Below are 13,757 nucleotides of genomic sequence, written 5' to 3'. Positions count from 1 at the left end.
AACACCAAACGCTGAAAACCGTGAACAGTGTTACATCGACACATATTCAGCGAACGCTGAAAATGTTGAAACCACAGAACAGCGATTTCTTTCCTAGGGAAAGAAATCGCTGTTCCAACCTCCCCCCAAACAAAAAAAACATTAAACACTTCCAAACACATACACACATACCCTAATCCTAATTATACCCCCAAAAACCAGTAAACAACTAAATACACATATGCATGTAACCCAACCATACATCTAACAAAAAGAAAAAAACAGTAAACATTTTAAAACATATGCACTTACCTTAACCTGCATCCTAACCCTAAGGTCAGTAACTGTTGCACAGTCATGCTCAGGAGCTATACCAGACAAGGGACCACACTACACTCCAGAACAGGCAAAGCAATGAAGTGGTTAAGCAACTTCTTTCCCAGGGAAAGAATTCACTGAACAGCTGCTTTGCTGCTTTACCTGTTCACCCTACACGTGTCAACGAAAACGCATTCGACAAAATGCATTTTCGTCATCCTAATATGAACCCACAGGATCCATATATTGCTAATGACTGCCAGTAGTTATTGACCAAAATCACAATTATTCACAAAATCCAGTGTCTCACTATTGTCTAATGCTAACTTATTATACATATGTAAAACACCTTTAATATTCCAACTTGCTTTAAAAGACAAAAAAGTATTTTAAATATTCATTCATTCCAGCTGTAAATAGTGTCCCCAAGGTTAGAATTCATTGCTTCGTTTTGTTTGAAAGAATATCTGACCACCTCTTCTGTATGCACCAGTAAACATAATGGGAACACTGGGATGTTTGTGTTTGTGTAGTCTAGTTGTTTCCTTTTTGTCACTAATATTAATTAAATGTTCAGTAACACATTATTTAAGCATCAAAGGTGGTTTCCCAGTGTAAAAGGCCGCGCAGTAACAGTAACCAATTATGAAATAAATAAGCAGGCCACTCTTGCCTATAATAAGATAACATATAGAGAAAACCTATCTCAAACTCACCAATGAATGGAGCTGTGGGCAGCAGCACAGACACTACATGGTGCCCTGTAGATGGAAGAGTTGTACAGACCAACTGCTATGGACATCTACTGTGGTGAGAAGTACCTTCAAGATAGGAAAACAGACTGCATGCTGGGGCAAGGATAGTCACTCAGCAGTGTAGAATATAGCTCTAGGTGATTCGGTCATGTTGAATGATGTCGCCAACATGGGCATAGGTAGTTACCAGTGATAAGTGGGTTGTGCACCTGGCCTACTCTGACCTACGCCAAGGACCCTTGCTAACAGTGGGAGGGGTATATGTGCCCCAACTGGCCAGTGTGTGCCTGCCATAAAACTCAGCAGCCCTGGGTCAATAAGCTACTGGTTGACCGGTGTCTAGTTGCCCAGCCTGGGTTACCTGGGATAGCTCTGTTGACCGAAAGCTGGACATAAAACCAAACAACCTGCTTAACATGAACTGAGAATTGCTGTGCTTAATGTAGGTTCACTGATAGGATGTAGCTTGGAAGTGGATGACATGATGATACGGAGGAGGCTGGCCATCCTGTGTAGCCAAGAGATGAGATGGAAGGGGAGTGCAGCAAAGCCGCTTGGCTTGTGATCCAGGCTTTACAACTCAGAATGGGGACAGTCTAGAAATGGTGTAGGAATTGTGGTGAGAGACAGGCATCAGAAGGCAGTGAGGGATATTTATTTATTTATTTTATTTACATTTGTATACAGGGAAATTCCAACTGGACACAGGTCCTTTTTCAGTGGAGGCCTGGGGAGAAAAGCTCCACAGAACAATAAATGAGCAGCAGAGTACATGAAGAACAATTGAATATACATACAGTAGCAAATAATGCATACTGCACAAACATTAGATATACATACAATATGAAACATAGTAATAAACAGATATACCAATATCTAGCTAGAGGCTAGGAATAAAGGTAGGATGTATATACAGATAGTACTAAGCTCAAACAGATACCGTTCTAAACTCATATACCTAAATCTTATATACAAATATTGCACTAAACTCAAGCAGATATAAACAGAAGCTCCACACGAAGGTGGAACAAGGTAGAAGGGCTAATGGGATGGAAGGGGAAGATAGAGGAGTAAGAGAGGAGACAGTGAGTAGTATATGTGGTAGTGAGAGGAAGTTAGGTGTAAGTCAGATGGATGTGTATTTGGAGTTGAGATGAAGTGAGGTAGTTAAGCATGTTATAACAAGCCTGAGAGATTGAGTGAGGAGGGAAGGGGAGGGTAAAAGGTGAGCCAGAGCCTGCAGAGGAAGGAATGCAATGATCAGACGGTGTGAGGCATGGTGGCTAGGGGAAAGGAGAGGAAGGTGAGGTAAAAGGAGGGTTACTAGTTGGGACTGGTACATGGGCATAACTAGCAACTTTTTAAGTGAGTTTTTAGTGGAGTCTTGAAGTGATTGCAAGAAGGTAGTGTGGTTATAGAGGGGGGGAGATGGTTCCATATTCTGGATATGACGCAGGAGAATAGTGCTTCTCCTGCTGAGTTCTTGGGTGTGGTCACTAGAACTAGATTTTTGCTGCTGGTGAAGGTTTTGAAGGGATGGGACTTTAAGAGGATGGTTTACTAACTTGAGAGCAAGGGAGAGCTGATTCAGTTGAAGAAGTTGAAGCCAGTCAAGTTCTCTAAGTGAGATACAGTGGTGGCTGAGATAAGATGCAGCAGTCACAAATGTAGAAATGTTATTTTAGCAAACATTGATCTAGTTTAATGACAGACTCATGGCAATCAGACTCCAGTGTAATGATAGGGCAGTATTCATAATCCCAGCCTGTGCCCCACAGAATAGAATGCATTCAGACAGCAGTTGCAGGACCTACTAGATAAAGCAGGACAACATGAATTGGTGTTGATAATGGGTGACTTGAATGCACATATCAGGACAGACAGAAAGGATATGAGGACTACCTGGGTCCACATGGGTGGGGCAACAGAAATAAAGAAGGAGAAGCCATTCTAGATTTCTGTCTGGCAAATGGCTTGATAGTAACCAACGCATGGTTCAGAAAGAGAGGCAGTCATGAGATCACGTACAAGAGTAGCGAACATGCAACTTGGGTAGACTTCTTCCTAGTAAGGAAAAGGCACTGGAGTAGAATTTATGATTGCAAAGTCATCCCCAGTGGAACAGTCAGCCACAGCATAAACCACTAGTTGCCACAGTCAGCTGCAAGCAATGGTCAGAGAAGGCTCTAAGGTCAACAGAGACCAGGCTGAAGACCTGGAAGTTGACTGAAGAGATAGTATAACAGTTCAAAGAATTACTCAGGGCTCTACTTCCCCAAGAAGAGGAGGAAATAGGTGGAGTTGAACAAGAATGGCAGTGCCTAAAAGCAGCAAGTGTTAGGACTACAGAAAAGATATATGGCTGAGCCAAGTATGGAAATAAGGTACACAAGGAAGGCTGGTGGTGGAATGCAGAAGTCCAGGAAATCATCAAAAGAAAGGAGGAGTCAGGAAGAAGTGGGAGATAGAAAAGACTGGCCAGGCTAGGAAGGACTGCTGGCTGGTTAACAAAGAAGCTACGAAAGAAGTTGTAATAGCAAAGAATAGGGCATTGGAGACACTTTACCAACTTCTGGAAAGTAACTCAGTAAGTGTCACAAAGAAACTATATTAGGTTGCAAGGCAAAGACAGAAGGATAAAGAAGATAGTCAGACGCTCTTCATAAGGGATGCCACCAACAACCTGCTCACTAGTCCATAGGGCATCTACGCTTAATGTAGGCAAATGGAAGGAGTATTCCCAGCAGTTTCTGAATGAAGAAAACCCTACAGAAGCTGTACTGCCCCAGAAACAGGCTATGAAGGGAGAAGAAGAGGAGCCCACCCTAGAAGAAGTAAGAACAGCACTAAGGAAAATAAAATCAGAGAAAGCAGCAGGCTCAGATGAGGTCACAGCAGATATTATAAAGATGCTGGGTGAGACGGGAGAAATGGCTCCAAGGGGTACTCATAGTATGGAAAGAAAGGTGTATTGACCTAATGTTTGCACTGAGACAGATATTTGAGACGAAGCTAGAGATAAGGAGAGAGTCCAAGTGGGCATTCCTAGACTTGGAGAAAGCATATGACAAGGTCCAAAGAAAGCTGATCTGGACAGTACTGCAGTGGTTTGAAGCCCCAGAAACATTGGTAAAATTAGTGCAGGCTACAAGGACCCAATGACTTAGGTACGAACAGTGTTCAGCCTCACAGAGGGATTTGTACACCAGGGTTCAGCTCTGAGCTCACTGCTGTTCATACTGGTGATGGACTACATTAGCAAACAGGTCCGAGGGGACAGATCAACACAGTTGCTGTATGCAGACAATGTGGCATTACTGGTAGACTGAGCTAGAACTTCAGCAAAGGATAGAGGAAGGAAATGCAGAACTGAAGGCATGTGGGATGGAACTAAGCACAGATACGATGGTGGTAATGGCAGCAAACTGAGGAAATCATAAGAAGCTGTGAAGAGACAGAAGGGAAGATAATGGAACAGGTAAGCAGCTTCAAGTATCTGGGAGGGTTGGTTGAGGAGAAGGGAAGTCTGAATGAAGAGGTCAAAGCTAGAATCAGAGGGGCTGCAGCCAGCTGGCATAGAGTGTCAGGTGTAGTCTATGACAGAAGAATGCCAAAGAAGCTGAAAAGTAAGGTACACAAGACAGTGGTGTGACCAGGACTACTGTATGGTACAGAAACCTGGGCAGTAGGGGCAGAGCAGATGAGGAAGCTAGAGGGGATGGAAAAGAAGTACCTGTGAAGGGTGGTAGGATGCACACTGTGGGACAGACAAAGAAATAAGGACATAAGAGCAGAAGCCAAAGTAGCCCCAATTGCAGAAAACATCAGAGAGAACAGATTACTGTGGTTTGGACACATGCAGAAAAGCAGAAGACAATCTGGTGAGGAAGATTTGGGACAGACAGGAAGAACATAAGAGGAAGCAAGGACATCCAGCAAAGAGGTGGATGGATTGTGTGAAAGAAGATCTGTGACAGTCCAGCAAAACTGTGGCACTGAATTGAGCGAGTTGGCGACAGTTAACACAATACCCCGACCCCATGTAGAAAAATATGGGGGAAAAGGCTGCTGCTGATGATGATATAGAGAAAACCTTAGTTAAGTAAAATATTTGTTTATGATGTCATATTTACAAAACGAACAATTGCTACATGGTGCTGACTCGATTGTTACCAAAGTGGTCAGAGCAGTTTTCACAGTTCCTTGGACAGGTTCTGTTTGTCCACCCAGATGTTTTTTTGCCCTTACTGTATGTAAAAATACACGTCTCTGATAATATTTGTGCCAGCACATTATTGCTCCTTCAAATGTGCCAGTATCTAGAAATCAGTACAAGAAATTCCTGGCTCTTATTTATATATGTTGTAATGGATGTCAGTTTGCACTTGCTGTTCATAGGTTGGTACTAGGCTATTGGCCCTAGAGCCTATATAAGCCTAGCCAAAAAGGTACCCTGGCTTTTGCCACCCAAGAAAATTATTTTCCTGTGCTCCTGTTGAGCAGAACCACAGAAGTGATCCCCAGGGTGAATTTCCTATTTCCCATCCAATCATTAAGATTTTTTCTTGAAGTGTGCTAATGAGGAGCTTTGTTTGATACAGATAGGTAGTTTGTTCCAGAGTATGGGAAGTCTCTGGGACAGGAATCTATCCCTCCAGCATGTACTGTTTATTGTGGTGACAAGGTTTAGGTCCCTAGAGTGTGTAGCTCAGAGGGATTGGGATTTCTTTAAGTGAAGCATGTCCAACAGCTCTGGGTTTGACATAGCTTTGTATGTTAGGCAGAGATCACCTCTGAGTAGGCGATATGCGATGGAGTAAAGCTGGAGATTTTTGAGACGGTCTGCGTAGGGCATCTGTTTGAGGCCGGTAATCCTCTTTGTGATGTATTTCTGTGGCCTTTCCAGTTGTTGTAGAAGTCTTGTGAGGTACATACCAAAAGGGGCACTGTATTCTATAATGGGTCTAATGAGTGATCAGTAGAGGAGAACAATGACCTCTTTTTTCCTGGATGAGAAACCTTTTGTGATGAGGTGTGCCACGTAGAAGGATTTCCTGACTACTATGGCAATGTGATTATTAAAGGAGAGACTACTGTCCACCTGTGTCCCAAGGTCTCTTATCACACTTTCAGTGTTTAGTAGACTACCACCTATGTGGTAGTTCCTGGGTACAGAGTTTTTACCAAAAGGGAGGACAATGCACTGTCTGGCATTGAGCTTGGAGCCATGGCGTTGACACCAGGCATCTTTCTCAGTGAGACCCTTTTGTAGGATGTCCACATCCTTAGGAGTTTTGATTATGGCTCCTAGTTTGCAGTCATCTGCGAACTTCATTAGCCAAAGACCTTCTGTGTTAGCCTGTACTTCAGAGAAGTAGATACCAAACAGGAGAGGACCCAGGACTGAACCCTGTGGTACTCCACTTGTCACTGGTCTGAAGTCGGATTTGGAGTCTGCTACTTTCACAGTGTGGGTTCTGTCATTAACCCAGTTGGCAACCCATCTTGTGACATAGGGATTTATACCTAGTTTAGTGAGTTTATCTATAATTCCAGAGTGAAGGATGGTGTCGAACACCTTGGCGAGATCTAGATAGGCTGTGTGAACCACCTTACCCTCATCCATGGCTTTGGTGACCGCTTCAAAGAAGTTTATTGGGTTTGGGAGACATGATCTGCCTTTTACAAACCCGAACTGGGTTGGGTCCAGAGTTTGGAGGTTACCAATGTCATTCTTTGTAAGTTCCATGATGATACGTTCCATAGCCTTGCAGACCAGGCTTGTCAGGCTAATGGGGCGATAGTTCCCGAGGTCCGTGGTGGCTCCCCCTTTGTGGAGTGGGTTAACCGTTGCTGTGTACCATTCAGTGGGCACAAAGCCTGAGGTGAGGCTATTATTGAACATGGTACTTAGGTGGGGTGCCATTTCTTTCTGTAGTCCGTGTAGAACGCAGCCTGGGATGTTGTCAGGTCCCATGGCTGGTGTGTTCTTAGCTTTGGAGAGTGTAGTTGTTACCTGTGCAGCCGTGAGGAACTTTGCATTCTTCTGGTATAGAGATGGGCCCTTTAGGGGGTGAGAGGGGGTAAACTTAGCACTGAACCTATCTGCCAGGATGTTAGGATGTTGGTAATATCAGTTGGTTCTGTATATTTAGTGCCATTGTGCTGTAACTCAGAGCAGATCTGAGTGTTGCCATTGAGATTCTTGACATAGCTATAGAATGCTTTGTGGTTGTCTTTAGAATCAGTGGCTATTTTATTTTCGTAACTAGCTTTGGAGGATTTTATGAGGGATCTCAGCTTCTTACTGAGGCTGACCAGGGAGTTCCTCTAATCATGAGATTTTACTCTTTTTTTGCAACAGCTTCTTTCTCCTGTTGTAGAGTTTGTTTACGGCAGGGAACCACCAGATTAGCTTCCTTTTTTGGGGGGATAGCATCTTGGTTCTGTTAGGGATTGCATGATCCATGCACTTGTATAAGTGCTTATAAAGTGCATTTGTGTAGGATTCAGCAGTAGTAACTCTATTGTCTGTCTGCATGGGTGTCGTGAAGTTTACCACTTCTGTCTTAAGAAGCGTGAAGTTGGCTTTGGAGACATTTTTTTTGGTGATTTCCTTAATGGGGGGTGGGTCGGGAAGTGGATGTCTAGGGTGATTAGCTTGTGGTTTGATCTGACCGAGGATTTGACCTGTGGTGTCGAACACCGGTTGCCCATATTGATTGCTGCCCCTGTTGGGGGTGTGGATAAGTTGATCCAAGGCATTGGAATTTATGAATTCCAGAAAACGTTGAGCAAAAGATTTGGTACATGAGTAGCTTTCATAGTTAATAGTGGGGTAGTTGAAATTGACCATTATTAGAGTGTTAGGTTGTACCCTAATATTTTTCAGTGTATCAAGAAATGAGGAGTGGGAATCCTGGGGCATGGTGTGGGATCTGTAACAAGCTACAATTTGGATTGCAGTTTTGCCCAGAGTTAGTTGCACTTGGATAATCTCTGATGCATTATGCTGAGCAACTAGCCTGGAGGTGTGGATATCCTTAATGAATATGGGCACGCCTCCATCTTTAGTGTTTGGTTCAGTTTAGGTGGCCGAAAGGTGTGATATGAATTATAGCCTGGTAATGCAGGGGTACTCTCTTGTGCCTTGAACCAGGTCTCTGTCGCTGCACAGATGTTGATGTTCTCCATTTTAAGGAGTGCTCGAGTGAGTACATTTTGAGGTCTAGACTTCTAGCATTGAGTAGCATTACCCACAGATTTTGCTTGCTTGTACCGGTTATGATGGTGAATTTGGCATTTGAACCTTGCCTACAAAAAAGGCACTATAGGAGTAGCAAGAGCCTTAGCCAGTATCCGGAATCCCAAGGGCGACAGGAGCATTCCATCTCTGGCAAAGCATCGTCCTCTGTCGATCATGTCATCCCAGGCAGACAGATACTGGATCCCCTTAGAATGACACCAGAAGCTTAGCCAATTGTTGAAGTCAATCATTTTGTCCTTGTACTTTGGTATCATTCTGGGTGATGGCAGGATGCTACTCAGGGCTAGGGTCATACCTGCCTGGGCTACAAGATTGGACAGCTCCTCAGATTTTGCTTGCTTGTACCTGTTACAGTGGTGGTTTTGTCCTTTGAACTTTGCCTACAAAAGGCACTATAGGGGTGGCAAGAGCCTTGGCCAGTAACCTGAATCCCAGGGGCGATCAGTGCAGACCATCTCTGGCAAAGCATCATGGTGTGTTGATCATGTCGTCCCAGGCAGACAGATACTGGATCCTCTTTGAATGACAACAGAAGCTTAGCCAGTTGTTGAAGTCAATCATTTTGTTCTTATACTGTGGTATCATTCTGGGTGAAGGCAGGATGCTTCTCAGGGCTAGGGTCATACCTGCCTGGGCCACATGATCCGAGAGCTCTTCCATGTGGTCCAGGGAGGTACATCTGAAGTCATTCACTCCAACATGGACAATGACAGAGTCATATTTGTACTTGTTGTGGAGTGACCTGAGTGCATGCATTATGTGGCGGATCCTGGCACCTGACAGTAACTTTCTCCTTGTTTAGCCTGGGGAGTGGAACATCAGTGTGCCTGACTATATATAGAGTCACCTATGACTAAAGTGTTGGGTACGTTGTTATGCCTTATGGGCTGTGGTTGAGTGGCACACTGCGTTTGTGGGCTATGTGTCATTTGGGTTGTGTTGGGGGGTGGAGGTTGCTTGGGTTTCTGCTTTGGAGGTCCCTGTTGCTTGGGCAGATTTTTATTGAGAGCCTCCGCGAATGTAGGTGTGTGTTTTGTGTTTCTATGTATGTGTTTTGGTGGTGTAGGTTTTGAGGGACTATGTGATGAGTGTGGTGCAAGTGTTTACCTTCTCCTCTTGACTGTCTAGTCCAGTCTTGGGCAAAGAGAGCTTTGCTTCTATTTTGGCTATATAAGTGCATCTCTCACAGGTTGTAGTGTTGGGTGGTAGGAGGAGAGGGTTGTCTGTGTACATGAGGCAATTGCTATTGATTATAACATAAAAGTTGTGTTCAGTGTATAACAGCTGTCATGCGTTTAACAGCGGTAACATTGTTTTAATCTTAATCCCTGTTATTAATATCTGTGTTTAATTCATGTGAACACATTTCCTAATCTGCATCCTTAGAACAAACCCTTATGACTCTTAGAAATTATTTGGTATAATGTTAATTACATGTTTACAAAAAAACATGATTTTAGAAAAAAAGTCAATGTGAATATCTGATAACTTTTTGCAAAATATTATTAATTCAACAATTCATGCATCACTATATATGCACTTCAGTACAACTACCAAAAGATTTACTTTTACGAATAGTAATATGGGAACAGATTATATACTTTAGAAATGGGGCAGAATGTCTGCATTTTTACACCAAGTGCTTTAGAACTTAATGAATGATCTTTAGCTCTTAAAATTAATGTATAAAAGTGTGTATTGAGTTATGAGTAATAGTACCAAACCTGTCTATTTTATATGTTGTGTATTATTTAATGCAACAGACTTTAAAGATGTTATTAAATGTAACAGTGTTTAACAGTCCATATCGCATGTGTTTTGCCTTAAATTATTTCTTGCCTTCAGTTAAGTATATTACGGTCATGCATTAAAATGACAGGGATAAAGTAATAGAATGTTTATTTAATATGCTAATTTTGTACTAGTATATTATGTATGATGATAAATATTTTGAATTTCTTTGTGCATGTAATTTTTTTGTTTACCAGTACAGTCTATTTTCCTGTTTAACATATATTTTTGAACACTTTTCAAGGTTTTATTAAAGAACTGTAAGTGGCTGCATATATTAATAAATTCAAAATGTGTTTTACGATTACGTTTACTGATTACTGATATTAAATAAAAGAAAACAATTGTACTGTAACATTAAAGTTTTTAAATAAAAGTTAAAAAAATGAGAAATAGACTCTAACTAATGAGGGGAAATGCTGAGGAAGGGAAAATCTGAAGCACCCAACCAAAATACATAACGGGGGTATTAATGCCTCATTGACAGTCTGTGTTGCTGGGCTTCTTCTTAGAGGAAAGTTCAACTCGTAATGAGAGCCTACGTGGAGTCCTCATGATTAATTAATTAGGGCGTTTGACAGCCCTTCCTTGCTGACTGTGTCATTCTCCTTAGCCAGTTAAAAATGTGGTGATATCAGACTTGGATCATGCGCAGCTGAATGGCTTAGAATATAACAGGGAAAAAAATGAAATAATTTCCCTTGAAAATAAGACATAGCGAGGTCTGACACTGTCTGTCGCTTCAGGGGAATAGCTATAGTACCACCTTTTTTTCCCCATGTGATTCTTGCATGTATTTTTTAAGGTTTTACTAGAAATCCTGCATTTATTGCTTAGCTACAAGAGTGAGCCATTATTACAGATATATTGCTTTCATTTTGGAGTTTTGATAGAGTCTGTAACCTAAATATAAGCAAATTGCAATAAGTCAGAACTTTTTTCTGCTTACCAATTACTTTTTTTTTTTTTACTGGTGCCAGACATATTATGTTGCTTTAGATGCTGGTATTCCTTGCAGATGAGCTCAAACTTTTCTGAATTGTATCCACTGTATTGTACCATGTATGTAGTATGTGACAGTCCTATTTAGCTTGTTTATATTTGTCATGCTGCCATCCCTTAAATAAGAATTTTGTTGACATGAAACATATAGGTCATAATTTGCCTGTTTTGAAAATAAATCAAATTGTTAATAATTGTTAATAATTCTGTGGTACTGCTCAGATGGATTTTTTTTTTGCTTATTTTTTGACCCATAGGATCATAGGAGGTTACTAGGCTAATGGCCCTAGTAAAGGCCCTTACAAGCCTAGCACACCCCCTTTTCCCAAGAATATCAAGGTATTAAGTGGAACTAATTCAAAACTACTGCCCCTGTCCAAGAGGGACAGAAGTGAAACTCACAGGGTGAATGTGTGGTTTACCTTTCAATCATCCAAATTATGCTTAAATAGGGTTAGCGAGGGGCTCTGCTTCACCTGAATTGGAAGTTTGATCCAGAGGAGAAGTAACTTCTGTGAGACATATTTGTCTCTCTAGTAAGTCCTGTTGATGTCACATACTAGGTTGAGTTCCCTAGAACGCATACATCTTATACCATTTGATTTGTGAATGTGCACCATTTCCATTAGAGCAGGATCTGAGATTACTTTATATGTAAGGGAGAGGTCACCTCTGAGTAGTCTGTAAGACAGAGTATAGTGACAATGATTTCAGTCTGTCAATGTATGACATACGTTGAAAACTCTGAATTTTATTTATTTATTTTATTTAACATTTGTTAACCGGGAAAGTCCGACTTGGAAAAAAGCCAATTTTTAGCAGAGGCCTGGGGAGAAACGCTCCAGATGCATGTCTTTGTAATGTGGGAGGAAAACGGAGAACCCTGAGGAAATCCCCACGAATACACGGAGTACATGCAGACCCCACACAGAAGACACCCCAGACGAGAATTGAACCAGAGAACCTCTTGCTGTGAGGTGACAACGCTACCGCAGCACCATTGCGCCATCCAATTTTCTTTGTAAAAACCTTTGGAGCCTTTCCAGTTACTGCAGGTGCCTGGTAAGGTACATACCAAAGGTAGCAGTGTACTCTATTATTGGCCTGATGAGTGAGGAGTACAGGGGGTTATAGCCTCTTTTGTTCTGGATGCACTTACTTATGAGGTGGGTAATGAAGAAAGCCTTTTTTAGCACTGTGGAGATGTGGTGGTCAAAGGAAAGGTTGGTTTCAACCTGAATGCCCAAATCTCTCACCACCGACTGCTGCTTAGGGTGTTGTTATTGATGTGGTAATCTACAGGGACATCGCCCTTGCTAAAGGGGATGATGATGCATTTTTTTTGCATTGAGTTTTAGACCATGACTTTGGTACCAGTCGTTTGTCTGTGTAAGCCCCTCTTGTAGGATGTTGACATCATTTTTATGGACTCGGTGACTACACCCAGTTTGAAATAGTCAGCAAACTTTGTCAGCCATAGGCCTTTTGTTTTACCCTGTACATCTGAGAAGTAGATTCCAAATAACAGAGGCCCCAGCACAGATCCCTGTGGAACAACACTGGTTACAGGTCTGCTAGTGGAGGTAGATTCACCTATTTTGATTCTGTGCGTTCTCTTGGTGAACAAATTTGCAACCCATCTGACAATATATGGGTTGATCTCCAGCTGGGTAAGTTTATCAATGAAGTCTGAGTAGGGAATAGTGTCAAAGGCCTTGACCAGATCCAGGTAGGCCGTATGCAAGGATTTGCCTTTGTCCAGGGCTTTGGTGACTGTCTCAAAGAAGTCCACTAAGTTCAAGAAGCAGGATCTCTCTTTAACGAAGCCAGACTGGGTCAGGTCGAGCATTTGGAGGTCTCCAATGTCTTTGTTGATGAGGTCCATGACTATTCTTTCCATGGCCTTGCAGATTAGGCTGGTCAGGCGTATGGGTCTATAGTTCCCAGGGTCTGTGGAGGCACCTGCTTTATGTAATGGGACGAGAGTTGCTTTTTTCCATTCAGCAGGTACAAAATCAGTGCTTAGACTGTGTTAAAAAGAGTACCCAGTGGTACAAATAGTTCCTGTTTTAGTCCATTTAGAATGCAGTTTGAGATATTATCAGGTTCCATAGAGGCTGTGTTTTTGGCTTTGGAGAAAACGTTTACAATTGCTCCTTGGATATACCAGGTGGGGGGAAGGTGGTAGGGATGTTTTGGGGGATATATGGCAGGGACAGGGGGGAGAAGTTTTCACTGAACCTGTCAGCTAGCAGGTTGGCTATTTCTGTTGGTTCAGTATATGTGGTGCTATTAACAACCAGGTCTGTGCAGATCTGGAGTTTTCCTTTAAGGTTCCTGACATAGCTAAAGAAGGCCTTATGGTTATCCTTAGCAAAGGAGACTAATTTGGATTCATAGCTAGCTTCAGAATGCCTTACGAGGTGTCTTATTGGCTTGTTTAAGCCGAGGAGGGAATGCTTCCAATTCAGAGACTGTTCCTTCCTGCTCTTGGACAGCAATTTCTTTCTCTTATTATATAACCTGTTAATGGCAGATGTCCACCAGGCAGGCCTGCTCTTTCTTGAGGATCTTGTTTTGATCCTATCAGGTACGGCTGAGTCAGTACATCTGTATAGATGCTTATACAAGGCATTGGTGTATAT

The sequence above is a fragment of the Protopterus annectens genome, chromosome 11.part0, assembly GCF_019279795.1.
Source record: "Protopterus annectens isolate FY-2018-M chromosome 11.part0, PAN1.0, whole genome shotgun sequence".
Lineage (NCBI taxonomy): Eukaryota > Metazoa > Chordata > Ceratodontiformes > Protopteridae > Protopterus > Protopterus annectens.
The sequence above is the reverse complement of the archived record's forward strand: the minus strand, read 5'-3'. Positions refer to the sequence as shown.